This window comes from Canis lupus, chromosome 18, assembly GCF_048164855.1.
Source record: "Canis lupus baileyi chromosome 18, mCanLup2.hap1, whole genome shotgun sequence".
In the NCBI taxonomy this organism is placed as follows: domain Eukaryota; kingdom Metazoa; phylum Chordata; class Mammalia; order Carnivora; family Canidae; genus Canis; species Canis lupus.
The window spans coordinates 7,500,276-7,515,663 of record NC_132855.1 but is presented as its reverse complement, the minus strand read 5'-3'; the positions used below and the strand labels follow the sequence as shown (position 1 = coordinate 7,515,663).

The window sequence follows — 15,388 nt, the reverse complement described above, 5'->3', positions numbered from 1 at the left end:
AGTGTGAATCTTCTCTTCTGGATTTGGATTATAATGCATGTGTATTACATTAATCTAAAATGTGAGTCCATAGTAGCAGCAAAAGAGCCTGGACTTCCAGGCCTAGAAGTTTCCAGGAGAAAGAATAATAACTGATGCCTGTAGAGAATTCAGAGATCTTGAAAATCCCCTGAGAAGCTTAATTCTTCAGAAATCTTCTCTGGGTTATCTGATGTTGCTGTAGACTACAAAGTCTCAGCATAGCTTGGATCCCTGGTGGTGTACAATGAATCAAGACTCCTACCTTTCCTTTCCACAAGCCTCTTCCTCTACACAAAACCCAACCACTTCTCAATTTTACAGCAGTTTATCCAGGAGAGGGATTCCTTCTTTTGGTTCCACATTGATAAGATGCCATCTTTGGCATGTGCCCATCAGTGTTATCCATATTTCACAAAACACAAATTAATATATACTGTGAGGAAGCCCGGGTGGCCCAGTGGTTTAGTGCTGCTTTCAGCCCAGGGGTGTGATCCTGGAGACCTGGGATTGAGTCCCATGTCAGACTTCCTGCATGGAGCCTGCTTTTCCCTCTGCCTATCTCTGTCTCTCTCTGTCTCTCTCTCTCTCTCTCTGTGTCTCTCATGAATAAATAAATAAAATCTTAAAAAAAAATGTACTGTGGTAGTTGTGCATACAAAACAAGAGAAGGATATTACCTTTCTTTAGTGAGATTAATGTGAAGAAATAACAGTTGCTGGATTGCCTAGGTAGCTTAATCAGTTAAGTATCCAGCTCTTGATCTTGGAGTTGTGAGTTCAAGCCCCACATTACTTAAAAAAAAAAAAAAAACAACAACAACAAAACATAAAAACAAAGAACAGTTTATTTGGATTTCATATGAATTCCTTTAAAAACTTAGTGCATGCTGTCTTTGGGGGATTTAAAGATGAAGAGGACATAGTACTGCTCTCAAGAAACTTAAAATATAGTAGGGGAGATACAAGTGTAAATAGCTAAGTATAACATAAGATAAGATGAATTAAGTAGATAAACAGCAGCCTGTGGGAATGTTCTATTCTGAGTTTCAGAAAAAAATTATGAAGGAGATGACATTTGACCTGAATTTTAAATGATGTACAGATACCTAATAGGTTTACTTATGTAAATATTCAAACATATAATAGCATACATTCTCATTATAAATTTATATGTATATACATATATATATATAAAATATGGTCAGTGTAATGTAATACATGTAGTGTGTGTAGATCTGTGTATATGTGTGTGTGAATGCATAATCACAATAACATTAGTATGTGCTCTTCTAAAATACTTTCATTTCCATGAAATGTGAAAATATAGAAAGGTTTATTTATAAAATAACTCTTAATTGACGTGACTAGAATATCATTCTGACTTATATGTTAGTAAGCAACTAAAATTATTGGTAGTTATTAAATAGTGTAGTAACCTGTACAATTAGGTAATTGACAGATTTTTAGAATAACCTGGTTATGAAGGAACATATATAATTATGCAGTGAAAACTCCTAAGCCTAGCACTATGGTGGCTATATAGTTTTCAGATAATAATTGACTTCTCTTGGATTGGCCTGGATGAGTAAGGAGCTGTGTGGAGATCATATATTCCTATTCATGTTGTCCTTAAATGTTTAAATCAAAATAACCTAAACCAAAATCACTAAATAACCTCCCCAAATCTCTTTGCTTTTTTGTTAATGCTGTATGTGGTATGTATTGGTTGTGTAATAAATTACCACAAATTTATGGTTTAAGGCAGTACATTTATTATCTCACAGTTTCTTTAGGTCAGGAACCTGAGCATGGCTTAGTCTGCTTTATGGTCACTCACAGACTGCAGTCATGGTGTCAATCAGGGCTGTAGTCTCATCTGAAGGTTCAGCTGGTTGAGGATCAAGTCCCAATCTGATGTGGTTTTTGGAGGATCCAATTTTTTGTGGGTGGTTGGACTGAGCGTCTCAGTTCCTTGTTGGCTGTCGAGTGGGTGCTGCTCACAGTTTATTGTGTAGGTATCTCCACATGAAAACCTTCATTATCAAAGTCATCAAGGGAGAAGATTCAGTGTATGCTAGCATGATGGGAGTTACAGTTTTATGTAACATAATCATGTTAGTGGTATCCTATCACTTTTACCATGACCACTTAGTTAAAAACAAGTCACAGGTCTTTCCCACATGTAAGAGGAAAGGAATTTATGAGATCATAAATAACAGGAGGTGGAGATCATTGAGGGCCTTACAGTCTGTCTGCTACAATACCTAAAATTTCTTGTGGGTGGGATAGGCCTAGCTTATAATGATAAATAAAAGAGATAGAATTCAGAAGTATGAAACTCATCAACAGTTAATTTTGTCAGTGAACAATTGCAAATGATGTTAGATCTGTTCCTTTTTTCTTTAATATCCAAAGACTATAAAGAGACAAAGAAGGCATTGAATTGAAAAACTAGAAAGAAATGATTGCCAAAAGGACAGGTGTTTTTTTGAGTTTATGAATATTATTGGAAATATTCCTTGCTTTCCTCAACTGCATAGAAATGAGTGGAAGTTGTGTTTATTGATGTTTTGTCAATTGACTATTTGTGATTATAACTTTATTGGGATTTAAAAAGAATTTAAGATGGTTTCTTCTACTTTCCCTTTCTCTTACTCCTTTCTGGAGTATTCCTTATTTGATGTATCACAGTAGCTGCATATATTTATAGTCAGTACTAGAAAATAAAAGTAAAAGAAATATAGAAATAGATTGAACATATTTTTGTTAAATATCTGATGGATACCAAAACAGTAATGATATAGTATTTGTGGCTGTTTTTGGCAATGAGAATTGATAGGTGCATGGCCTAGTTATCTCCTTATATTGGAATATTAGGGATGGGCCACTGGATTAATGATTAAGTTAGTTTAGATGATGATCAGAGAACTGCATGTGGTAAATTATCTTATGCTTGTTTTTCTCGCATAAAATAAATAAATAATAAAATAAAATAAATTATAAAAAATACAATAATAAAAATAAAATAAAATAAAATAGATAAATAAATAATAATAGAATAACAAAATAAAATAAAACTGTAAAATATTTTTTACAGTTTAAGGATATTCTAACAAGCATTACTATTTTACCATCAGAGGCAGTAAAAGGCCTTGATTTTAACATGCAGGTAAATCTAAGAGATTTTCTCCAATTCTTCATCAATGTATAACATAATTGTCTTCAGTTAACATAATCATCTGTGGTCGGCCATTATCTAGTATTACCCTGAAATGATAGAAATATCATCATGAAGAGCAGGGAATTCAGCTTCAGGTCACCACCTCTAATCTGAATGCAAACGCCTGTTAAATAGACCCTTGTAAAGCTCATTTTTTCCCCTGCAGTGATTCACTTTTTGTTTATGAGGCAGATTCTTAGACTTGGCCTTTCTTATGTTTTCAGTGTTGATATCCTATTATTAAATTATTTTCTTAAGGATTTATTTTAGAGGATGGGCAGGAGGGACAGAGAGAGAGAGGGAGAATCTCAAGCAGACTCCTTGCTGATCACAGGCCCAACACGGACTGGATCTTACAACCCTGAGATCATGACTTGAGCTGAAGCCAAGAGTCTGATTCTTTTAACCCACTGTGCCACCCAGGTGCCTCATTATTGAATTTATTTGTAAAATTTTATTTTTTAAAAAAATTATTTTCTATTTAGTTCAGAAAGGTTTTTTTTCTCTCTTCAAATTAGTAGTCTGGGATGGAAATATTCCAAAAATTGAATTTAAAAAACCTTTTGGTTAAATATATTTAGTCTCCTATCTGTATGTTCTTGAACATGTCCCTTTTAGTGTTGTTTGACCCAGATTTTAAAAGCCCCAGAGATCCAAGGACCATGACTATGTAATAAGTCTTTTTGGTGTAGCAATTCATACAATTAAATTAAGCATTCAATAAATGCTTTCTGATGATGAAAACCCAGTTAAAAGTCCTCTGGGGAAATCCAGAATTCTTAAATAACCAAATATAGAATCATACTATTTTAGAGACTCTAGTCTTCTGAAATGGCTTCCTTCTTCAGAGCAACTTTGACGTAGGTCAGTTTTCATCTTCTCTGTTTCTTATTAGGGCATAAACAACCACTTTCTGCTTCTGTTGTCTGAAATCCTTTGGATGTCTGGCTGCCAGAACCTTTTCCTCTTGACTTGGTTATGTTGGAGATATCACATCTTCCACTCTCATTTGTCCTTTCCATTCAGGAAGGTGGGGAGGAAGCTGAGCACATAGTGTGTTAGAATTACGGAGTAAGAAGTTCCTTAGGAATAACACAGGTTAGCCTTAGAGAAGTGACTTGTCAGGGTTTGCACAGATAATTAGTGGAAAACTCCAGAATAAAATTCAAAGGTTTGAACTGCAAGCTCCATATTTTATTGGTAGTGAACCAGGATAGTATTAAGTATTTCGTATGTGTTGCTTGCAGTTTGTTGAGACCTGAAGACGCATGTGGTATCAACTTGTTTGTGCATTTTACCATGATCACACATACTGCCTATTGGGTATTGAAGTGATACTGCAGGTACTCAGTATGTTAGCTACTGGACAACTTTGAGCCAGGGCCATGTTGCAGACCATATTTTGACTGGTAAGGTAACCTCAGACTAAAAAAAAAAAGGCTTTTAGAAAATTGAACTTTTCTACTCATATGTGTTTTTAGAGTATTTCAAGTAAGAATCCTTTAATTTGACAATGTCTAACCACAAGTCCTGTCATCTGACATGTATGAAAACTTGGAATCCTATTGATGCCAGTCCCATCCTCTTTTGCTACCGATTAGCACTACAGAAGAGGCTAACCCTCCTAACTTAACCCTACTGGGTATTTTGCTTTGTGTTCTCCTAGAATTGCTTTCTATACTTTTACTTTTCTGTCATTGACTAGAATTTAATTTTTGCCAAGGCAGGAACTTATTCTTCTCTTGTATTCTTCCTAGTAATTATCTTACTTCTGGGAAAATATTAGGCATTTAGTAAAAACATAAAAAAAATAGTTTTTAGATTTAATTATATTCTTTGGAGGTCAGTAAAATGTAGCAAAAGTAAACCTAGGTGCTTTTCTTGAGAAAAATTTTGTTCAAACTTTTAGAAAATTTCTCTCTAGAATACATCAGAAAGATTAGCTCTTAAAAATTCTGTACAATTAGGTATGTATATAATTGGATTCTGTGAACATGTGATTTTGTATACATGTCTATAATGTGATTTTTTTGCCCCCAGCATTTTCATAGATTTTTTAAAAAGCAGAATTAAGAAAAACAAAGTTTCAGGGGAAAGCCATTCTTAGTATTTTTACCACCACAAAATTAAATGAAATTCTTAGTTAAATGCTAATAATGCATTGATAGGAAAAATTGCATTAGTAGGAAAAATTAGCTTAAAATATTTAAATTTCTGCCATTCTGGGATTTATATGTGAACATATTTTATGTGTTGATTTTTAGTGTGTGAAGTAGGTATTTTTATAAATCACATGCGGTAGAAGTAAAAATACAAAAATATTTTAATAAATCATATACTGTAGAAAAATAATAAATCAGAGTAGGTATTTGAGAAAATTAGGAGTTTATTTTTTTCTGGGAAAAAATTTAAACTGCCATTGAATTTCATTTTCATTTAATTTTTTAAAAGGAAATGTTGGCATTGTTATGCTAGATCATTATAAGCTTTATTTATACTACATTTTATCATAATGCACACTGAGTATAAATAAACTCTGGTATGCTAAACCTAATAGCAATTAAACTGGAAGTGTTTGTATTTCATCACTGTGAACTTCGCAGAAATGTTTCCATGACAACCTCCATGCTAGTTAAGACAACCAGAGGTGATCAACAGTTTACGTATTTTTTCTCTTGTAAGAATGGAATTTGTGTTGACAGTTTTGGCCTTTAATGGCACTTTTGTTCTGTGTGAAAGTATTTGTTTACCAGATCATATGTTGTTAACTGTCAGGCTGAGGTAGAGTGACTGCTTTTGATAAAAGGCTGCATTAGAATTTCTAGTCTGTGAGGCTCTTATACTCTAATTATCCCCATCAGTATAGAAGAGTCCATTTGCCTCAGTACTCTACAAATTACACTTTATTAAGACCAAGTATTATGCTGACTAAAATTGGGAAGATCTTGATTTTGTTTGACCATCTAAAAATGGAAATTCCTTTTAACTTCTTAATGAATACCCTCCCCCCCCCAAAAAAAAGCTCCTATGTGTGTGTGTGTGCAGAGTCATATATAATCACTCACTCACACAGACACACACGTATACACAGACACACACGCATGCTCTGCAAACAACATCCAAGTGACCTCTTTGGAAAAGGTTACTGGGACAGCATTAGTGATTTTTCTTAACTCCTTCCCTAAAATATTGTAACTATATCACCAGAATCTCCTACCAAAAATATGCAAAAAGAGAAAGCGTAATTTTGTAGTTTCAAACCAGAATTGCCAAGCTGATTGGGGATCTGAGGACTTTCCCCCTCTTTACCCTTAAATAGAGGCACATTAAAAACGTGTCTACTTTGAGATTCTAGGGTAAAAGTGTGTATATACATATACTTAGAAAGAGGACTGGAATTGTAAAAATTCTCCAGAACTATGTCAGTTGCATAAGAGAGGGAAGGTATCATTCATTGAGGGACATTGTACTTGTCTTCTTCTGTAACTGTGTCCGTGATTAGCTGGCAGTGTTGTCTAGAATCTGCAGGATGGGATTAAGTGGAAAAGGCATGTTAAATATGTTATATTATTTATATATGGAAAAGTAAACTCATTACTTTAACAAATAAAGCTTGACAGTTTTCTTGGCAAGTATGACTATATAGATATTAGGCTTCATCACCTATGTTCTCAGAAAAAGAAATTTAAAAAAATAATTAAAAAGAAATTTAAAAAGAAAAAGAAACTTTAATTTCCAACAGTTTTATTAAACTAATATTAAATCATAACTTGCCATGACCAAAAATTATCCTTGCTTTCCTTAAAATTACCTATTAAAATGTATTAGCATTAATAAAGTTGACATTTCTGTAAAATAATACATGGTTTTATCTTATTTTAAACACATAATCTTGATTTTTTTTTTCTTCTTTCTCTTCTTCGTCTTGGCATCATCATCCACTTAGTTGCATAAGTGAAGCTTACAAATACCCTGTCTACTTTCATTCAGTCATTCACTCAACTTCTTTCTTTTCATGTACTCTAGGCACTGAGAATATAGCAGAAAACAAAATACACAAAATTCCCTCCTTTTGTGTAAGGAAGCCAACAATAAAATGAATTAGTAAAAAATAATGTGAAATGATGGTAGGTGCCACAGAGAAAAAAAAAAGTGTGTGTGTGTGTGTGTGTTTGTAAAAGAGAGAGAGAGAAATGGAAAGTGGGGATTGCAATTTAAAATAGGAGCCAGCAAGACTTTATTGACAAGGTGACATCTGTGAAAGATCTGAAATAGGTGAAGTCAAGAGCTCTGTTGTTTTCTGAAGGCGAAGGGATCAGCAACGGCAACTGTCTCAAAGCTGAAGTATCCTTGTCAAGTTTCAGAAATGGTGAGCAGGCCAGTGCAGCTGGTACGGAGCAAGCAAGGGCAAAGAGTAGGACTCTTTGGGACTGAAGAATACCTTCCAGTCAAGGCTAGGCCATTGAACAGAAGAGTAACAGTATGATTTACCTCAACGTAACCATTCTGTCTGCTGTGTTGAAAATAGCTCACAGGAAGGTAGGAATGAAAGCGGGGAAAGGAACGAGGAGGAAACCAGGTAGGAATTTACTGCGAGAATCCGAATAAGAGGCGGTAGTGTCTTGACAAAGAGTAGTAATAGTCATGGCGTGGTGGGAACAAGAGACCAAATTCTGGATAGGTTTTGAAGGGCTAACTAGATTCCCTCACAGATTGAATGTGGTGTTTGGGACAAAGTGAAGAGTTATGGTTGTCTCAGGGTTTTCGACCTGAAAACTGACAGGAAGGTGTTTCCCTTTTCTGATGTGGGGAAGACCATAGAGGGAACAGGTTTTTGGGAAGGAACATCAAAAATTCAATTTTGGCCATATTTGAGATCCCTATGTGACATCTGAATATAGATTTTTTTTTGAATATAGATATTAAGTAGACAGTTGGCTATCAGATCCTGGAGTTTGCAGCAGATGTGGGCTGTAGGTAAACATGTGTGCGTTAGCATATAGATGTTATTGGAAACAATGAGACTGGGTAAGACCAAAAGAGAGCTCTAGAAAGGAAACAGTCCAAGGACTTCTCTTATGTAAGGTCTGGCAGGGTGAGTACTTCACATATGCTAGAACACTCGCACTTTATGCTTGGTCCCAGAGTAACTAAGAATGCCCCCTTCTCTGTCTACAGGGAACCTCTGGGAGAATAAATTACACGATCACACGATATAGATCTTTTACATCTTCCCTATATCTGATGCCTTTTCTCTAGTTCATTAATCCGGTGGCCTCCCATCAGATTTCTTACCTTCTATCCTCACCTCTACCCACCAATTTTTGCTCTATTTCCAGAATAACCATTCCATATGTAAATCTAATAGTACCATTCTCCCCCACTAGACTTTTCCTGTGGCTTCTAACGTTTAAGGAGCAAAATATATTTAGTATGAAATTGTAAAATTCTTTATTTTATTCTTGCCTCTCTGTCCAACCCCTTTTCTTGCCATATCTCTCTTTTCACTCCTAAGACAAGAATCTCTAGTTCCTTAGAAATGAGGATTTTTTTCCCCCTACTGTTTGTGAACTGCCAGGCAGCTGCAGAGCCCCCAAGAAGCTGCTCTCCTACAGTACAGAGCTGTAGGGATGGGGAACTGCACTCTACTACTGCCCCTCCCAAATCTTCCCTACCTAGAGGTAGTTGGGGTTGGGTGAACAGGCACTGCCAGCCAGCTGCTACCACATGATTGGCGTAGGCTTTCTGTAACACAGAACTGTGGAAAATGAGATCACCAACATTCCCCAATGTCTAAATCCACACAGAAGGGGGAGATGGGCACTGTTCCTTGGCTGCCATCTCATAGAAATACAGAGCTGTGTAGGATGGGTGTAGTGCCTGGCCGGAAAGCCACACACTCCCACTGTTCTTACTGAATTTTCATAGATTTTCTTGAGTAAGTTTCTGTGTTGTTCCATCTCTTTTGATGACTCAACAGAGACTGAATAACTTGTCTTTACTAATTTTGACCAGTGTAATAGATGTCTCTTAGTGAGAGGTTTCCCCTAATTTCTTACCCCAAGATTGTAGACTTATCTCCTATGCCATACCTTTTTTAAAAAACTTAACATATAAATATTTTCTGTGATTGTGTTATCTCTAAGTATATTTAGTGACTATCAGATAGTCATTACACCAAATATAACATAGCATATATAAATATACACCCCAGCTACCTGATTCTCTCCATAATCTTAGGCTGCTTTTGGTTCTTCACCATTATATATAAATCTGCTACTAACAGGGTTTGTGCATGTATTTCTGCCCAATTTGGGAATATTTCATTAGTGTATATTTCTAGAGGTAGAATTATGAAGTAAAACATGGAGAACATTGACAAATTTCTTTCCAGAAAAGTTACGCAAATTTCTAATCCCTCTAGCAGTGTATATTTTACTGATTTTCACTAGAATCCTTGTTATTTGGTTCTTGCTGCTAATTTGATGACCAGCTAGAAGTTTAACTCCTGATGAAAGCATATTAATCTTGTGCTTCTGATCTTCAGTGCCCTTTTTTCAAGTTAGGACTAAAGCCTATTTTGTAGGTAAAGGCAACATTAAAAAGAAAAAAAAGGCAAAGAAAACCTGAGTGGAACCATAATAACAAATCAAAGGTCCTATTTTTCATTGCTGTTGGCTATGCAAGGTGTGGTATGGATTTTTTTCTTTGTTATCATGAACGGTATAGGCTTTAGAATACATATTCACTTCTTGCTCAGCTTCTTTCACACTTTGGTTTTCTAAAAGTAAAGTCTCAAGAAGGAGAAATAAATACTCACTTGGATGAAAAATACATAAGAGAAATTTAATGATCTAGTAATATATAGCTTGTTGGTAAATATAAATGAGAATAGCTTTACAATTTAAAATATATAAAGCTGTAAGTTCAGTGACTCAAGTGTGTTATATATTAGATCAAAGAGAAATCTGCGATGGTTTAAATCTGTCTCTGATTTTGAAAAAAATTGATTATCTGCAAAATCTGTGTTATTTCCCCTACAAAATGTTGGCAGCCCCCATAGATTTGTTGTGCCATCCCTTGAATGTGGAGAAGTTCAAGAAGGTTTAGTGAAAAAAATGTCTTATTTATGAAATATTTTAATGGGACAAGGTGGTGATCAAAATTTTAAAGTTCACAGACAAGCAATGGAAGGAGGCTAGAATGACCTATGGTAATGGATTAGAGTCGGAGACATCAGCATAAAATTTATCTCAATAAAAACTTGCACTTAGTGTAGATACAGATGGCTACATATAGAAATATTTATAATTATATGTATATACACTGGTTAGTACACACACACATATTTCCTTTCTTTGTTACTTGAGCAGACCTAAAAATGACATGCAATGCATACTTAGCACCCATATTTTAAGAATACCATTCTTTAATAAAAGAACCAAGGATCCTTGGAGAAGTGGGACTTACTCTTGGATTGCAGCAGGAAATATACAGGATAAACCTGGAGTTCTTATAATGCCAGAAAATACAAATATATTCAAATAAAAATACGACATATAAAATAACCATGAGTCTATACCATACTTATATAAATAAACGATTGAATTAAGTAAATGGGAGAATAGACATTTCCTGTATAGAAGAATTCCAAATAATGTGTGTAGATATTTTACCCTCAAGGAGGTGAAGCATAACTCCTCACTCCTTTTTTTTAAAACAAATATTTTATTTATTTATTCATGAGACACACACACACACACACACACACACACACACACAGGATGAGAGAGAGAGGGAGAAGCAGGCTCCATGCAGGGAGCCCTATGTGGGATTTGATCCTGGGACTCCAGGATCATGTCCTGGGCTGAAGGCAGGTGCTAAACCGCTGAGCCACCCAGAGATCCCATAACTCCTCACTCCTTAATTGCGGGCTATGGGTGGTGACTTTCTCCCAAAGAGTACAGTGTGGAAAGGGGGAAAAGAGTAAATTTGCATTTAGAGAAACCTGATAAACCCATCCTTGGCTAGCTCATCGAAGTCAGCATCAGCAGTGTTATATCATGGCCACATCATAGTACATATACTTGATATGGTGTTATGAAAATGGCAACTTATCTATATGGCCTTCCCCTCCCAAAATTCATAACCTCAGTCTAATATTGAGAAAAACACCAGAGAGATACCAGTTGAGGGACATTGTACAAAATGCCTGACCAGTATTCCTCAAAACTGTCAAGGTTATCAAAGACAAAATCTGAGAATCTGTTACAGTCAAGGGGAGCAATTCTAAGGAAACAATATGACAAAATGTACTGTGGTATCCTAGATAGGATCCCAGAAGAGGAAAAGGACATTTGGTAAAAACTAAGGAAATATAAACAAAATGTGGACTTTCGTTAATGTTTTAAAAAGTTAATGTTAGCATCTGCAGGCTTAGCACGGCTAAATTGGGTATGATGGGGAGTTGGGGTGGGTTGAATAATAAAAATATCTGACACTGTTTAGAGCTTACTGTAGGCCAGGCATAGGCATGCTTTAGAATGTCTTAATTTTTTTTTTAAAGCAACTCTTTGGTATTTTTATTCTCATGTTAGAACTGAAAAATTGAAAGGTTAAATAATTTGTCCAAGATTAAGCATGGATACCCAGGCTCTGGATTCTCTCAACTATTAGGCTTTACTGAGCTGAGAATGCTTGTTTTAGGGGGAAGTTGCAGGGAGCGATTCCCCTCTGTCACCAGGTTTGACTTCTGCCGAGGTATGTAGGATATAAAATATGACAGTACTTCCTATATGTATATATGTTAGATAAAACTAGAAATTTTATTTCCTTGGATCGTGGCATGTAATTATTTCATGGTATCCTCTTGATACTTCTTATCCGTTTATATGTCAGGTATACTAAAGTTATTCTACTTTTGCCTGGAGTCCCCAGTTCACTAGTTTTTTGGTGACCAAATACTCTTTGTCAGTACAGCAAAAGAGCCTTGTTTAACATCGCTGTTGTATTATGGTATTTAAAAGGGTTTTTCTCTCTTTTTCAAAATCCATCTTTTTATATAACAGCATTTGGATTTTGTTGGCTTTCTAATCCTCGAGTAACAGATAAAGTAACTGAGCCCTAAGAACACTAAATCAAGATTGTATGACAAGTTTATGTATGATAAGCTGCAAACATGTAATCTTGCAGACTTCTGTTGTGCTTTTCTTCCACATTGAAATAATGTGAAGTTAGTTCCCAGCAGTTCTTAGCTTTCTAGAGCCTCGCTGACAACAAGCTCAATTTTATTATTTTTATTAAAATCATTTTATGTTTACATAATTGCAACCCAAGTAGAGATGATGCTAATAGGCAGAGACAAATACCTGTTCAGAAAAAAAAAAAAAAAAAAAGAAAAAGTTCTGTCAATATAAGTGAATGTTTTGCCCATGGCTTGAATCTTTAGGGTGCCCCACCACCCAGTTTCTTGATTTCTAGATAGTAAGTAGTGTAAGGGCCTAGTGAGACTTATTTATTTGGGGACACAGAAAAATTGTGTGAGGGTATTTGTTTGTGAATTGTATTAAAATTCTATAATTTAATCCACAGTAGTCTATCATGTTATACCCACAGTCCATTACATCCTGACCAGAGATGTGTACATGCCATGGCAAGTGACTAAGCTGTTGCAGTTAAACTTTTTCATTCAGCTACTACTTCTGTGGTAATGCCTCCCAACTTTATTCATGCTCTGACACACATAGAAAGTGATGGTATTCGGAGAGCACCTTGGGTTAACCTGTGACTGGTGGTGATTGGCCTGAGGGCCCTGGTTGCCCCAGGCTCTTTTAGCCACCCTGAGGGCAGAAGGGATCAGCATCTTGGCACAGCTCTAACATGTTTGTGACACGTCAGTGCTTCAGCACTTTGTTCTGTGACATGCAACGGTGTGTCTTCCCCAAGTGTATATAGTTTCCGCACAAAGTTGTGTAAGATTTTTAGAAAAATAGTTATGCTGAACCCTGGGTTATGTAGAAGACAGATAACATGACACTTTCTTAGACTGATTTGAATCTTGCTGTGCAGAACTCCCATTGGACAATTTAATTATGCTGCACGGGGCGTATCTCGTATATGGCCCTTCTTTCCACCTAGGCCCTGAATTAAATGGGAACTAAAAGAGAGGCCCATATTTACCAAATAGATGATTCACTCTTCCTTCCCTGGCAAGGGTAGTAAGGCGCTGAGAGAAGCACAAGGCTCACAGAAGTTTGTAAGGGAGCTTTCTGCAAACTCTCAAGAAACAGCACGAGTGGGAAAGAAGCATTTCAACCAATGTCATTAAGTGATTTGCCGTCATTAACTATGGAGGGCTGTGAAAAGTAGAACACTGTAACAACAGAGAAATACAGCCTTATAAGGAGTTCCTACTAGAACCTCTCAAGAAAGGCGTTAATTCCCAAGAGTATACAGCAAACTGAAATTTTTCTAGCTAATGACTTAGGACATTTACATGCATTTTGTAAAATCATTAAAAAAACGATTCTTTTTCTATTTTTAGTGGGTAGTTTTAGTGTTAGGAAGCACACATATTTCAGAAACAGTATTATTTGTACAGAAACACCATTTCTCTTACTGTTACAATCAACTCCAAAGAATATTACAACTTAAAAAAATAAAAAAATGATAAAAAAATAGAACGTAAAAAATGTGTAAGTTATGAATTTCAAATCAGAGTGTGGATGAAATTTCAAGTATCTAAAAACCTTTAGAATAGTTTCTGGAAGGCTCATTTCAGGTAGGAAAGTTTAGAAAAATGAGAACTTAAAATTTTACATGACATTGGACCATTTATGTTGACTGATAAAGTCTTTTCAGAAGGAATTGGTTGGCATCTGTTATATCCATGTTAACTCAAGGCGTTCTATTTTCTGGTGTATGGTTGGGTCTCAATAAATGGCATATCTTTCTTTTCCTTCCTCTGTGTTGAGTAGTGAATCATGTGTAGGATGAAATATTAGGCAAGTACTGCTGTTAATGAAAGATAAAATTAAATATAACTGTGAGGTATCTTCAGGGACAAAACATTCAGAAAGAAAAATTAAAATACTGTTTTTAAAAGCCCACTTCAACTTGGATAGAGAAATCAAACTTTGTCCCACAATATCCCCAAACTAATGGAGAATCTTTCCGTCATTTAAAAATATGCTTTCTATTATTACTCTAAAAGACATGATTTATCAGAGTAATATTATAAAGCACTATGATTAGATTCTCTTGAGATTTAGTTTCCTTTGAGATTTTACCCTTACTCGTAAAAATGGAATGACTTAAATTAACATATTGGGTCAGGATAGCTTTCTGCCCTCTACACAAAACCATATCACACTACAAAAGATAACTGGGGTGGCACTTGGAGAAGAGAAACAGTATATTTACAAAAGTTTGTCAGAATGAAAAATAGTACCTTATAGCATTTTATAGTTTGCAAAGCCCTATCATATATTTTATCCTTTTTGATTCCCATCACAACCTGTCTTATCAGAGGTTAAATGATCTTACCAAGAGTAAACTAACAGGAGGCTGATTTGTGACACAAATCCAAATCCTCAGATACCATGTCCAGTGCCATTTTCTCAACACCATTCCACCTAAGGAGAAATGTGTTTTATGTAAATTCTGAGTTTTCAGTCAGGGACAATGAGAAGTTTTAAAGAGCCAGATTTTTTTTCTGGATTTAAGAAGTCTCTTAACTGCTGAGATTATTCAGCTATATAACTGGCTACCATGACAAGTAACAATGATTAGAAATGGTTAGGCAGAGGCTAGATGGCCATCTGTCGAGCCCGGTGTTGGACTGGATGACCTTTAAGATTCTTTCCAATTCGAAGATTCCATGACTCTATGGTGATAATGATGATGTTTCAGCCTGTTGCCAAGTAACATGTCTATTGTTTTTCCTGCCTGTCACACACAGCAATGGCAATAACTATCGTTTTCCTTATATGCCATGACAAATTTATATCATAGTGTCATATTAACAATTAGCATTCTCGAAGTTTCTGACCTTTATAATGTTCAAATCTATTCTAAAGATGCTGCCAAAATTTCATTTTAAAAGGTGTGAAAATAAAATTCCTTTGATGAATGACATACCCTAAAGCAA

At 35.4% G+C, this 15,388-nt stretch overlaps 1 protein-coding gene and 1 long non-coding RNA gene across 20 annotated transcripts in view; one reads left to right on the top strand and one right to left on the bottom strand.

The window, feature by feature from the left end:
* The window catches only part of FOXP2 (forkhead box P2), a 554,812-nt gene that overhangs the window by 38,171 nt on the left and 501,253 nt on the right, over positions 1–15,388 (top strand). The window lies entirely within an intron of this gene.
* Positions 5,644–15,117, bottom strand: LOC140608611 (uncharacterized). Of its 4 annotated transcripts, none has more exons than XR_012010590.1 (4): positions 14,785–15,117; positions 14,059–14,253; positions 13,420–13,612; positions 5,644–6,762 (listed from the first exon to the last, which is right to left on the bottom strand). It is a non-coding gene; the product is annotated as an uncharacterized lncRNA (long non-coding RNA). The 4 variants fall into 4 exon arrangements; XR_012010592.1 differs by lacking the exon at positions 5,644–6,762 and adding an exon at positions 11,035–12,608 and having other exon boundaries at positions 13,420–13,595; XR_012010591.1 differs by lacking the exon at positions 5,644–6,762 and adding an exon at positions 11,035–12,608 and having other exon boundaries at positions 14,071–14,253.